Genomic DNA, 11,718 nt, shown 5'->3' with positions numbered 1-11,718 from the left:
ATCTCTCATAGTTGTTTTGATTTGCATCTCTCTTAGAGCTAGGGATTTCGAACATTTCTTCATGTGCTTGTTTAGCCATCTGAATGTCTTCTTCGGTGAATGTTTTCTTGATGTTGAGATGTGATCCATACTCATGGCTTTGTTGAGAATTTGCACAGCAATACAGATCAATCTAAAAATTTGTTCACATATCATTCAGTAACATTAATTACAGCTTTTAAACTCTGCAACCATTCTCTCCTTTTCTGAGTTGTTCTGACCTTTACATTAACATACATACACAGCTTGCATGTTGTCTAGACCCCTTTCCCCCCTAAGCCCTGTGCAATGAACTGGGACACAGAACAGAAGTGCTGAAAACATTGTTGGATCAATTAACTTGTGTGTCTCATGAAGCATGACTCTAAACCTACCAATTAAGGGAGTGAATTGAGCGAGATGACCCTGGAGGACATTATGCTGAGTGAAATATCTCAGTCACAATAGGGCAAATACTGCATAGTGCCATTGTTGTAGAATGGGAATGACATCAGGATTGGGGTGAGACTGAGAAAAGTTGGCTAAATTATGTATACTGAATTGAAACAGATGAGGGAGAGGACGGTTTAAAAGTGATATATGATCCGGTATTATTGTTATGACAAGAGTCCAAAATGAAGGTTGAATAGTGGAGTGTACTGGTGTGGGGGGATTGTATACCAATGAAGAAATTTTTCTTTTACTTTTCAAAGAGAAGAGCAAGCTGGGAGGGGGAGGGGTGGGCAGGGAGAAAGATACAACAATGAATGAATAGAAATCCAAAATTTCTGTAAATGTTCATTAAAATTAATAAAATTTAAAGAGATGTTTAATTGTATATAAGGAGCCTCAAGTTGTTACTGTTAGGTGCTGCTGGGTTGACCATGACTCTTGGTGGCCCTGTGAATGACAGACTGGAACTCATTCCCATCCTGTGTCATTCTTACCATCCTGCTATGTTCGAATCCATTGCTCCAGCCACTGTGTCCATCCACCACGTTCAGGGTCTTCCTTTCCTTCCCACACCCTCCACCTTCAAAGTTCTCCAGGGGCCGACCTCTCCTAGGAATACGCCCAAAATATGTGAGATGGAGTCTCCTCACGTTTCCCTTTAAGGAACCCTCTGGATGCACTTTATCCAAGATATATTCAGTATTCTTCTCCAACACCATATCTCAAGACCATTGTTATAAATGTATATGTCACACAATTTTTGCCAATTCAAAGCTTGACAGGTGTACAACTTTTTAACAGCAGCTGTAACAATCAGCTCTTCAATAGTACCATTAATCCATGGCTTTTCCACCACAGTTGCTCTTAGCCTTCAAGGTGACTACAACTCATAGCAACTCTATGAACAACAGATCTGAACTTTGCCCCATCCTGTGCCATCTTCACTTTCTCTAATACGCTTAAAACCATTGTTAAAGCCACTGGGTCAACCCGTCTTGGAGTGCGGGTTTTCCTTTCTTTCTCAGACCTTCCATTTTCCCCAGCATGATCTCCTTGCTGAAGGGAGGCCCCATAATCAGCAGGACTGAGAGAACTTTGTGACACTGACATAAACCATCAGGATGAAGAACAAAGTGCCAGCATACAATCACGCTGGAGACTTCCCACTGCCGTAAATGGAAAACCAGCCCTCCATGTGCTTTCTGATTTCTTCACATGCTCACACGCCCAACACACAGGCAGATTAGAACAAATGAGACACTCGGGCTCTAACAGCTACCAAGGGCTGCAGAGCTGATGTCTGGGTGTGGCCTCGGGCTTTGGGAGATGAGCATGTCTGCACAGGGCAGTAGAAGCACAAAACTCTGAAATTCTGATCTTCGCTGATGCTGAACTCGTGATTACTCTACGTGCAAGGAAATTCACCACCCACCAGCCACTTGTCCATTTGTCGTACTGAGGAGACAAGTGTGTTGCTTTGATGCTGGGAGCTTTGCCACTGATACGTCAAACACCAGGAAGGTCCCCTCTACTGAGCAGGTTTCATCAGATGTCCCAGACAAAGAAAGACTAGAAAGAACATTCTGTCACTCTACTTCTGAAAGTTAGACAACAAAACCTCGATGGCTCACGGCAGATTAATTCCCAACAGAGTCCTGGGAGATGAATCTGCTAGTTGGAAGACTCAAAACATAGAGTGGTCACAAGAATGGACTGGAGCACGTCACCATCGTGCAGATCTGAACCGCCAACGATCATGCAGGTTGGAGCAATGCTTCCGTCTGTGGGGTGGTCGTGTGTTAAAGTAACCTGGATGACAACTACCCATGATGTTTACCGAAGGGAAAAGGCGACTGGAAGCGCTCATTCTAAGGCCAGGGCTTCAGCACACTCTCTATGTGACCTGGAAAAGAGCTCATCTCTGATCTACCTGACCCTCAGGAGTCACCATATTGTCCCTCTTACAGTTCAAATACTTGTCCATATTTGTAAAACTTTTTCGTCCTTAACTGCCTTTTCAGAGACTTCTTCTTAACTCTTCTGACTCATCGTGATTTCCTCTGTTCACCTCAGCATGTTCACAAGCCTGGTGCCAATGTAACAGAAGACGTGTTATTTGACTTAGGCACAGGGCTAAATCCTTTAGTTGAAGAAACCCTTGTTTCATCTTCTGGTTAATTCAGCAATATCAACAGGCGTATCTGAGGCTGTTTCACATAAGAAGAAATTGTTTTTCTTATGAGGCAATGGCAAATATTGCACTATACCATACGCACGCTATTCTTTAAAGTGTACATCATTGATCTTTACAGGAGTCCTTCAAGGCAGATTTACCTAATACAGTATGTCTATTATCTCTGCGTCTGTGAGCACTGATTATGGATCCAAATGAAAGAAAATCCTTGACAGTGTCAACGTCTTCTCCATATATCATGATGTTATCTGTTGGTTCAGTGGTGAGGACTTTTGTTTCCTTGATGTTGAAGTGTAGTCCATACATTCTATGAGTTTCACCACCAAGTATTCAGAGTGTTCTTTATTTTCTGCAGTTGATTCTGTGTCCTCAGCACCCAGACAGAGCCTAGCTCTTATAGACGGCTCCTTATTAAATGCTGAATGAATGAATGAATGCTAGACTATCTAATTAATAAAAACAATTATTATGTTTTTAGGGGGAAGTTCGCACAGCAAATTATTTTCTCATTTGACAACTTTTACGCAGATTGTTCCATGACACTGGCAATTTTCACAATGTGTCATTGCTCTCATTCTTTGTGTTCTGTTTGTTTCTTTTTCCTTGTTTTAGTTCTCTTTCAGTTCCTTGTCACCTCATCATTGGTTTTGGATAAAACTTACCTTTTGGTCTGATATATTTTTTTTCCATTTTAAAAAATGAATTAATTTTAATGACATTTACAGAGACAATATATTTGTCTTTTAAGGGAACACCTTATTCACAAGTGGTACTGCTCATTTTGCTGTTTTAATGAAGAAGATCAAAGACTACAGCCTTTAACATAGATTGCTGATTGTGATCTCAACATCAAGAAAACAAACCCCCTCACCACTGGACCAATTAGCAACATTTTGATAGATGGAAGGAAAAGTAAAGTTGTCAATGATTTTATTTTACTTAGATTCACAGAACCCACACCCCACACCCATGTTGTTGTTGTTGTTGTTGTTGTTGTGTGTAATCAAGTCACCTGCGACTCATGGTGACCCTATATACAACAGCTCCGAACCCTGCCCTATTCTGCACCATTTTCATCATCTCCGACAGACCCAATTCCATATCTCCAGTCACTGAGTCAATCCATCTCATCCAGGGTCATCCTCTCCTGCGCTGTCCTTCCTCCCTTCCAAGCATGATGTCCTTCTCCAAGGACTGGCCCCTCCTTGGCCACATGTCCAATGTATGCGAGACAGAACTTCAAAATCTTTGCTTCCAGGGAGCAGCTTGATTTTACCCTCTCCGAGCCTGACCGGTTTGTTCTCTTGGCAGCCCACAGTATGTTCAACACTCTTCTCCAGCATCACAACTCAAAGGTATCTATCTATTCTTCTAAATCAAATTTATATTATCTTGGGCAGATCTGCCATGATTGGCAGTTATTGAAATAATGGCTCTGTTGTTGTTGTTAATTGCCATTGAGTCGTAGGCAACTCACAGAGACCCTATGAACGAAAATTCCTGGACACCTGTATAACTTTCATCCTTTCTCCAGGTTCATAGGGTTTCCAGAGGCAAGCTATTATGGAAGTGAATGCCACTCCTGCTTCCCAGCTTGTTTTAATCGGGGAGCTCTACCAAACACTGTCCACCATGGGTAACCCTTCTTGCATTTGATGCTAGTATATGAGAACTGGTGAGGATGGCACAGGATAGGACAAGGCTCAGATCTGTTGTTCATAGAGTTGCTATGAGTTGTAGCCAACTAAGAACAAGAATCATTTAGCTGCAAGAGTTGTTTTGGGTCCACATTCCAAGGGCATCTTAGGGTGATGGTCTCAAAAGCTCTTTAATATCCATCAGTCCATAGGGTGATCCATTTTTGGGAACTTCAATTTTGTTCTACATCTTCTTGCATTCTCACTGGGACCATCCACTGGGTCTTTGGTCAGAGTGTTGGCAGTAATAACTGGTCACTAACTATTTCTTCTGCTCTCAGATCAAAAGAGGCTGAGGTTGATGTGTCCTATTGGATCAACAATCAACACACATGGAAGCAGAAGTCAGAAAGATACGGCATTGGGCAAATCTGCCCAACTGGACCTCTTTGAAGTAGTAAAGAGGAAGATTGCACTATGTGAACTAGTGAGTTGTGATATTTTCCAGTGCCTCACATGCATTTGAAAGTTCGACAATGATTAAGGAGGACTGAAGAAGACCTGGGGCTTTGAATTGTGTTGTTTATGAGGAATATTGAATATCCCATGAAATGTCAAAGCAAAACAAAAACAGAAACCCAAAGGGATCTGTCTTGGAAGGAGTGAAGGCAGAATGCTCTTTAGAAGTGAGTATGCAGTATACTGTTTAAAAGGAATATGGGATTAAGTATTATTTTCATGACACGATTCCAGAAAAAGAAATGCATAGTTAAGTGATAAAGTGGACTGTGGACTCGGAGGGAGGGGAATTGTAAAACAATGAAAGATTTTTCTTTTCTTCAAAGAGAAAAATGAACTGGGGGTGAAGGAAAGCAGGGAGGAAAATGTGTAACAATGAATGAATGGGGAAATAGTAAACGGAAAGAATATGCTGTAAAAAAATATAGGTTGCACTTAAAAAGAATTTAAAAAGCAAACAGAAAAGCAAGGTTTGTATTATACTGTAGGTTATTAAGTATGTAATAATATTATGAAATATTTTTTACACAGACATAATATAACACATGTGGCTGGAAAAGGATTACTATGCTTGCTTGAAGCAGAAATTATCACAAACCTTCATTTTGTAAACATTCAGAGTCTGCAAAGCAAAATAAGGCAAAATGCAATAAAATAAAATATGCCTGTCTGTGTAAAAAAAGAAGTGAGCATGATGAGACTTTATCTCATATACTTTGGGTATGTAACCAGGAGGGATCAGTCCCTGAGAAAGGAATCATGCTTGGTAAAGTAGAGAGTCACGGAAAAAGAGAAGACCCTCAACAGGGTGGATTGATCCAGTGGCTAATGCAGTGAACTCAGGCACAACAGTAGTTACATTCATTGTGTAGGATCCGGGAGGGTTTTGTTCTGCTCCATGTAGGATTGCTTTGAGTTGGAGACAACTGGATGGCACCTAACAACAATAATCTAGAAAGTAATTATTACGCTCTCCTCTCCCAGCCCTGGTAACTGTCAAAAACTTCTGCACTAGCTGCAGCAGATAGCGGGAGACCTGACACGAGACAGAGCTGACTTTGACATTGTTACTCTGTGGAACCAGAGCTGGGAGACTTTGCCCAAGTTCGTTGTAGGGCTGGTGGGAGAAACCCAATAAGCAGTGGGCTGAGAGCTCTGTAACACTGGCCTGAAGCCATGAGCTGAAGGCTGAGGTGCCTGCAAGCACATCTTGGAAGCTGTCCTGACTGAGCAATTGTATTCTGTTTCCTCCCTGACCAGCCTCTTGACTTCCTTAATGAACACCATAATTGTGAAAAAGAAAACAAAAACCCACAACCAAAATGAACCAAAAAAACAAAACCACAAAAACCCTGCTGTGCTCTGTGCAAATATATTGCTGACTTTTTTTGGCAGTGAGGTCGTATTATTTTTTCTCATGTGTAATTAACTTATCCCTCAACAGAATCTCCTTTAGATTTCATCTGCAATATAATCTGTCTAGGGAACTAATAACTATTCTTTATAGTCATGTGGTGATCTATTGTATGTATAATTTGTTTATAATTCCTCCATTTATGCCTACTTAGGCCGTTGTCACAGTTTTGCTGTAGTGAATAATGCTTCAGTGAGCACGGGTGTGAGAATACGGCACTTTTTCAGCCTATGTGCATCATAACCCTGTACACATGAGTCCTCACTGGGCAGTATAATTACGTGTCAGAGGTCTAGCCTGCTCTTGCTGTGTGTGTTATCTCCAATTATGTATATTATTTTCAATTAACTCTAGCTGAGTAGATGAACAGGTTTTATAGTTGTTCATTTTACAGATGAGAAAGTGGAAATAGAAAACTTCTCCCAACTCACTCTGTAACGTGTTGTACAGGAGATGAGCGTGGAAGGGACTGTTTGTGTACTTACAGCTAACCATGTTATTTGCAGAAAAATGAGTTACACAAAGCAATGAGGTTTGTGAAGGGTTGGGCATGTCTATCTATGTAGGTTTTACTTTCTTGAGTGTTGGTTTTATTTAGAAGAAAGAGGAACTAAAAGCTCAAGTTCCCTCAAGTTACAGCTGATTGAACAACAAATGGAAATGGAAATAAAGCAAACCAGAAATTGCAAAGGTGTAGGCCTTGAGAAGCCAGCGTTCTCAGGAACTGGGCAATGCTGGTATCTTTATCGATGAGCAATGTCTTTCAAATTTTCAAAATTCTTGACATTTTTTTTTGTCCTAAGAGGTCAGCTTTTAGGAATGTTCTTGGGCATGGGAACAAACACATTGGCACAAGAATTGAATGTAGAAACAAAAGAAGAGAAAACCCAAGTGTCATTATTTGTCATTATTTGTGGTTGTTGTTAGGTACTATCAGGTGGACTTCAGCTCATAGTGACCTGTTGTACGGCGGAAACCCTGCTTGACCCTGCACCATCCTCACAGTGTCCACTAGACTTAAGTCCACTGTTGCAGTCACCATGCTGATTTCATCGAGGGCCTACTTCTTTTCTAAACCTCAAACTTTCTGAGCATGATGACCAATCCATGGATTGACCACTCCTGATAACATGTGTAAAGTCTGTGAGACTCAATCTCAACATCCTTATCTCTTTAACTTGTTGTTGTTATGTGCTGTCAAGTCACTCTATGTACAAGAGCTCTGAAGCCTGCCCTGTCCTGAACCAGTCTCTCTGGCTCCAACACTCCTACCCCTATTGTCCCAGTTATTGTATCAATCCATCTCATCAGGGGTCTTCTTCTCCTGTGCTGTCCCTCCCCCTTCTGAGCATGATGTCCTTCTCCAAGGACCAGTCCCTCCTGGTCTTGTGCCCAAAGTATGTGAGACAGAGCTTCAAAATCCTAGCCTTCAAGGATAAACTTGATTTTTTCAGATCCATTTGTTTCTTGGTCTTCCATGGTCTATTTAAGACTTTCCTCTAGCACCACAATTCAAAGGGATCAATTCTTCTTCTGTGACCCTTAGTCATTGTCCATCTCTCTGATGCAAAGCATGTAATTGCGAAGACCATGGCTTGGATCAGGCACACCTTAGTCTCTAGACTGACATCACTGTTTCTCAGTATTCAGGAGAGGTCTCTGATAGTAGATTTTCCCAGAGCAATTTGTCTTTTGATTTCCTGACTCTCGGTGCCAAGAGTATTGATTGTGGAGCTGAGCAAGCTGTATTAACAACCTCAATCTTCTCTCCATCTATCATGTTGCTGCCACTTGAACCAATATTGAGAATCTTTGTCTTCTTGATGTTAAGCTTCAATCCATATTGAAGACTACAGTCCTTGACATTTTGCAGCAAGTACTTCAAGTCCTCCTGAGTTTTAGCAAGCAAAGGTTGTGTCATCTGCATAACATAGGTTGTTAATGAGTTTTCCTCCTTAATAAATAATTTTTGTTAGTGCAATTCAAAGGCATCAGTTCTTCTTCACTAAATAAACAATGATGCATGTCTTTAAAGGCATATCGTTATTGTTGTGAGCCATCGAGTCACAAATGACTCTTAGCTGCTCTTCAAGTGGATTTTCAGAAGCTTTAAATTTCACAGGAGAAAATTGTCCATCTTTCTCCCACGGAGCAACTATTCACACGTCATGTTTTAGGGTTTACAGCATAACTTCTTACCACTAGGTCACAAGAGATCCCCTTTAATGCTATCAAAAAGTTGGGTTATATTGGGGAAATTTGTTGCCAAGGATCTTTCCAGAATGCTAAAGTGTAACGGTGTCAGTTTAGAGACTAGGGTGTGCCTGATCCAGATCACAGTTTTCCCAGTTGCTTGCTATGATCTGAGAGTTGGACAATGTCTAGGATGCTAGAAGAAGAATGAATACCTTTTAGTGGTGGTGCTAGAGAAAAGTATTAAACACACATGGTCAACGAAGGACAGATGGCTCCAGTCCTGAGCCTGGCTGGGGCTCCCGGACACCTGGGGTCTGTCTACCCACCCTGCAGCCAGTCTGGGGCAGGATGCGAGGTAACGTATCAGCCAAGTAACATCAAGCGCAAACATCAGCATGGATCAAGTGCCTGGGTAAGCTGGGTAAGCGCATGCAAGGGTCCCAAGTCGCTGAGCCATTGACCATCACAGAGCTGCCCTCAAGACGTTCATTAAAGCTTTGTCTTCACCTTGGACTTCCTTTGGATTTTTGTTTTGTCTTCCACAGAGAAGGGAACTTACTCCGATGTCAATGTGCTCCCAATTTCGTGATTGGTGCAGAAGAAAAAGATTGAGGGTGAGATACTGAAAAGGGGGCAATCCTTGTAAAATCTCTTTCTTTAAAAATATTTGGAATTTGGAAGCACTTTGAACATCCAAATCCACAAAATAATAATGAGTGAATTATGACCCCGACCACCGTCAATCAACAACACATGCGAAATTCCTCGTAATTTCATAATAGATCTCAGACCCTTTCATTTGTTCTGTAATTTATAAAGTATTTCTCATGAAGATAGACTCATAATCCCAACATTTACCATACTTGAAAAATTAGCAATTAATTCCTTAATGTCATTAAATGTTAGTAGATACTAAAAAAAAAAAGAAAAAGAAAGAAAAGAATGAAGAACAAGTGCTGATTATTTAGCTTTAAATTGTCCCTAAATAAAAAACCAAACCCAGGGTCTCTCCCCGCCAGGACTCTGCCCCCCATGCTGCTGTGGGTGTTCCAAGTGCAGCCTTCTGAATGTCATCGTCCCCTCAAATCCCAGAAATAACCACCTTCCGGGAGAACATGATGAAGGTGTAAGGAAAGCCATTCCTTGGAACATCTGAGTTTTGAGTCAAGCTATAAGTTCTCGGTGACCTGTAAAGGGGCAGACATTCTGAACTCCATGAGTGAGTAAGAGGTTTTGACCCAAATGAGCTTGGAAGACATGGACCAAGCTGGCTACCCTGGAGTTGCCACCCAGAGAAAAGGGCTCCATGAGTGTGGCCAAGAAACCCGGCTACTCTGACTTGGTCTATGTGAGGGCAGCGAACATTTTCCAGGGTATTCGAATCGGAAAGTCACCCGAGAAGGCCCTGATCAAGCATGGGACCAAACCCCTGCCGTCCTTAGTCAAGTCAGAGGACAGGTCCCGCCAGCGTTTATCCTATGAACTGGCCTCCAGTGCCTTCAAGTGTGAGTAGGATCAGCTGGTGAGGATAAGCACTCAGAGCAGTTGATAACCAGAGAATTGTGGGGTGCAGTCCCCCCTCATCCCTTATGAACACCTGGTTCTGTTTTATGTGGCCATATATTAGTTGCAAATACCTGATGGCGTAGTGGTAAGAAGCAGCGCTGTAATCTCAAAGCCACGTGGTTCGAATCCACCAGCTGCTCTGTGTGGGATGGATGGGCGTTATCCTCATTTCACGGCAATATTTAACAGCCCGGAAATGCCCGAGGGTCAGCTATGGGTCGGTGCCAACTTGATCGTATTTAACAACAGGAGAGTAGGCGAAAACAACGGATTAGGAGATTGTTGGGTAAATAAGATCTGGATTCCCTGGTGCCTTAGCTCAATGCTAGGCCCTTAGATAGCCGTTTTATCATGTTTATCTTATCAACTTAGGCTAAAATTGAACCAAGAAATAGTTCCATTCCCGAGGAGAACATAATTGTCAGAATTCATGCAGACATATCCAACTGAAGTTGTTCTATAGGTAATTCCATTCTCTGTATTTCCTTCTTGTGTTTTACAAAAGTTCACATAGAAAAAGCAACAATCAAGGCAGAGGAAGGACTGAAATGGAATAGAAAAAGGTGCAGCATTTTAAGTACAAAGATCAATGTTAAATGAGCTCAATTAAAATGACCCCATTCAAACTCAATTAAAAAAAAACACCAAAAAAAAAAAAAAAAGAAAAAATCCCAACAAAAAGACAAACCCATTGTCTCCTAGACAGTTCAAACTTACAGTGACCCTATAGACCAGAATAGAATGCCCCAGAGTTGCCAAGGCTAGATCTATACACAAGCACACCGGTGTCTTTCTCCTGTGGCATAGATATTCTGTGCAAACAGCAAAGCTTTTGGTTTGTAGCCAAGGACTTAAGAATTTCATCACCAAGATTCCTACAAGGTCTTTAATCAAAACCGCACTGCCAGTTCATCAGTTTGAACTCCTAGTGACAGAGCAGGACAGAGCAGAACTGCCCACAGGGTTTCCAATCTTTGAGGAAGCAGATTGCCTCACCTTTCTTGTGCAAAACCAACTGCCTGCCTTTTGGTAGCTGCTGAATGATTCCCCTCACGTGTCTCCAGGATGCACAAGTCTCATGCTATTAAGTCAACTACAATTCAGAGAAAATCTATGCAAGATGGATTCCAAGTTATTCATCCTCACACACAAAATTACAGTAACTGTCAATCCATTTTGTTGGAGGTTAGGTTTTCTCTCTTTCGACCACTGTCCACAGTTTGATATCTTTCCCCAAGGATTTGCCTCTTCTGACAGCAGGCACTAACTATATGAGACTTATCTTTGCCTCTAAGAAGAACCTGCTGTATTTCTTCCAACACAGATTTAGTTGTTCTTGTGTTGATCAATGAGATATTTAGTACTCTTTGTAACACTCCAATTCAGTGGGACCAATTCTTCTCCAGTATTGCTTAGTCATTGCTCAAGCATAACATGAATAAGAAGTGATTGAGGATACTATAGGTGCCATCGACTCTGCTGTTATTCATAGTGAACAACAGATGCGAACCTTGGTCGATCCTGTGCCTTCCTCATCAGCTGCACCATGCTCCAGTCCATTGTTAGAGTCACTGTGTCGATGTCGAAGGTCATTCTCTTGCCCTCTGATTCTCTTCCTTTTCCAGCATAATGCCTTCTTCCAAGGACTAACCTCTTCTGACCACATATCCTAAGTATGTGAGATGAAGTTTTACCATCCTTAACTCCAAGGAGCATCCTGC

General features: G+C 41.7%; 1 pseudogene; it reads left to right on the top strand.

Annotated features, from left to right (window-relative positions):
• LOC102861419 overlaps positions 1-9,944 on the top strand; it is a 110,312-nt pseudogene extending 100,368 nt beyond the window's left edge.
• Positions 9,945-11,718: the final 1,774 nt, after the last annotated feature.

This window comes from Elephantulus edwardii, unplaced genomic scaffold, assembly GCF_000299155.1.
Source record: "Elephantulus edwardii isolate Elephantulus edwardi_28Jun2011 unplaced genomic scaffold, EleEdw1.0 scaffold00035, whole genome shotgun sequence".
NCBI classification, from domain to species: Eukaryota; Metazoa; Chordata; class Mammalia; order Macroscelidea; family Macroscelididae; genus Elephantulus; species Elephantulus edwardii.
The sequence above is the reverse complement of the archived record's forward strand: the minus strand, read 5'-3'. Positions and strand labels throughout refer to the sequence as shown.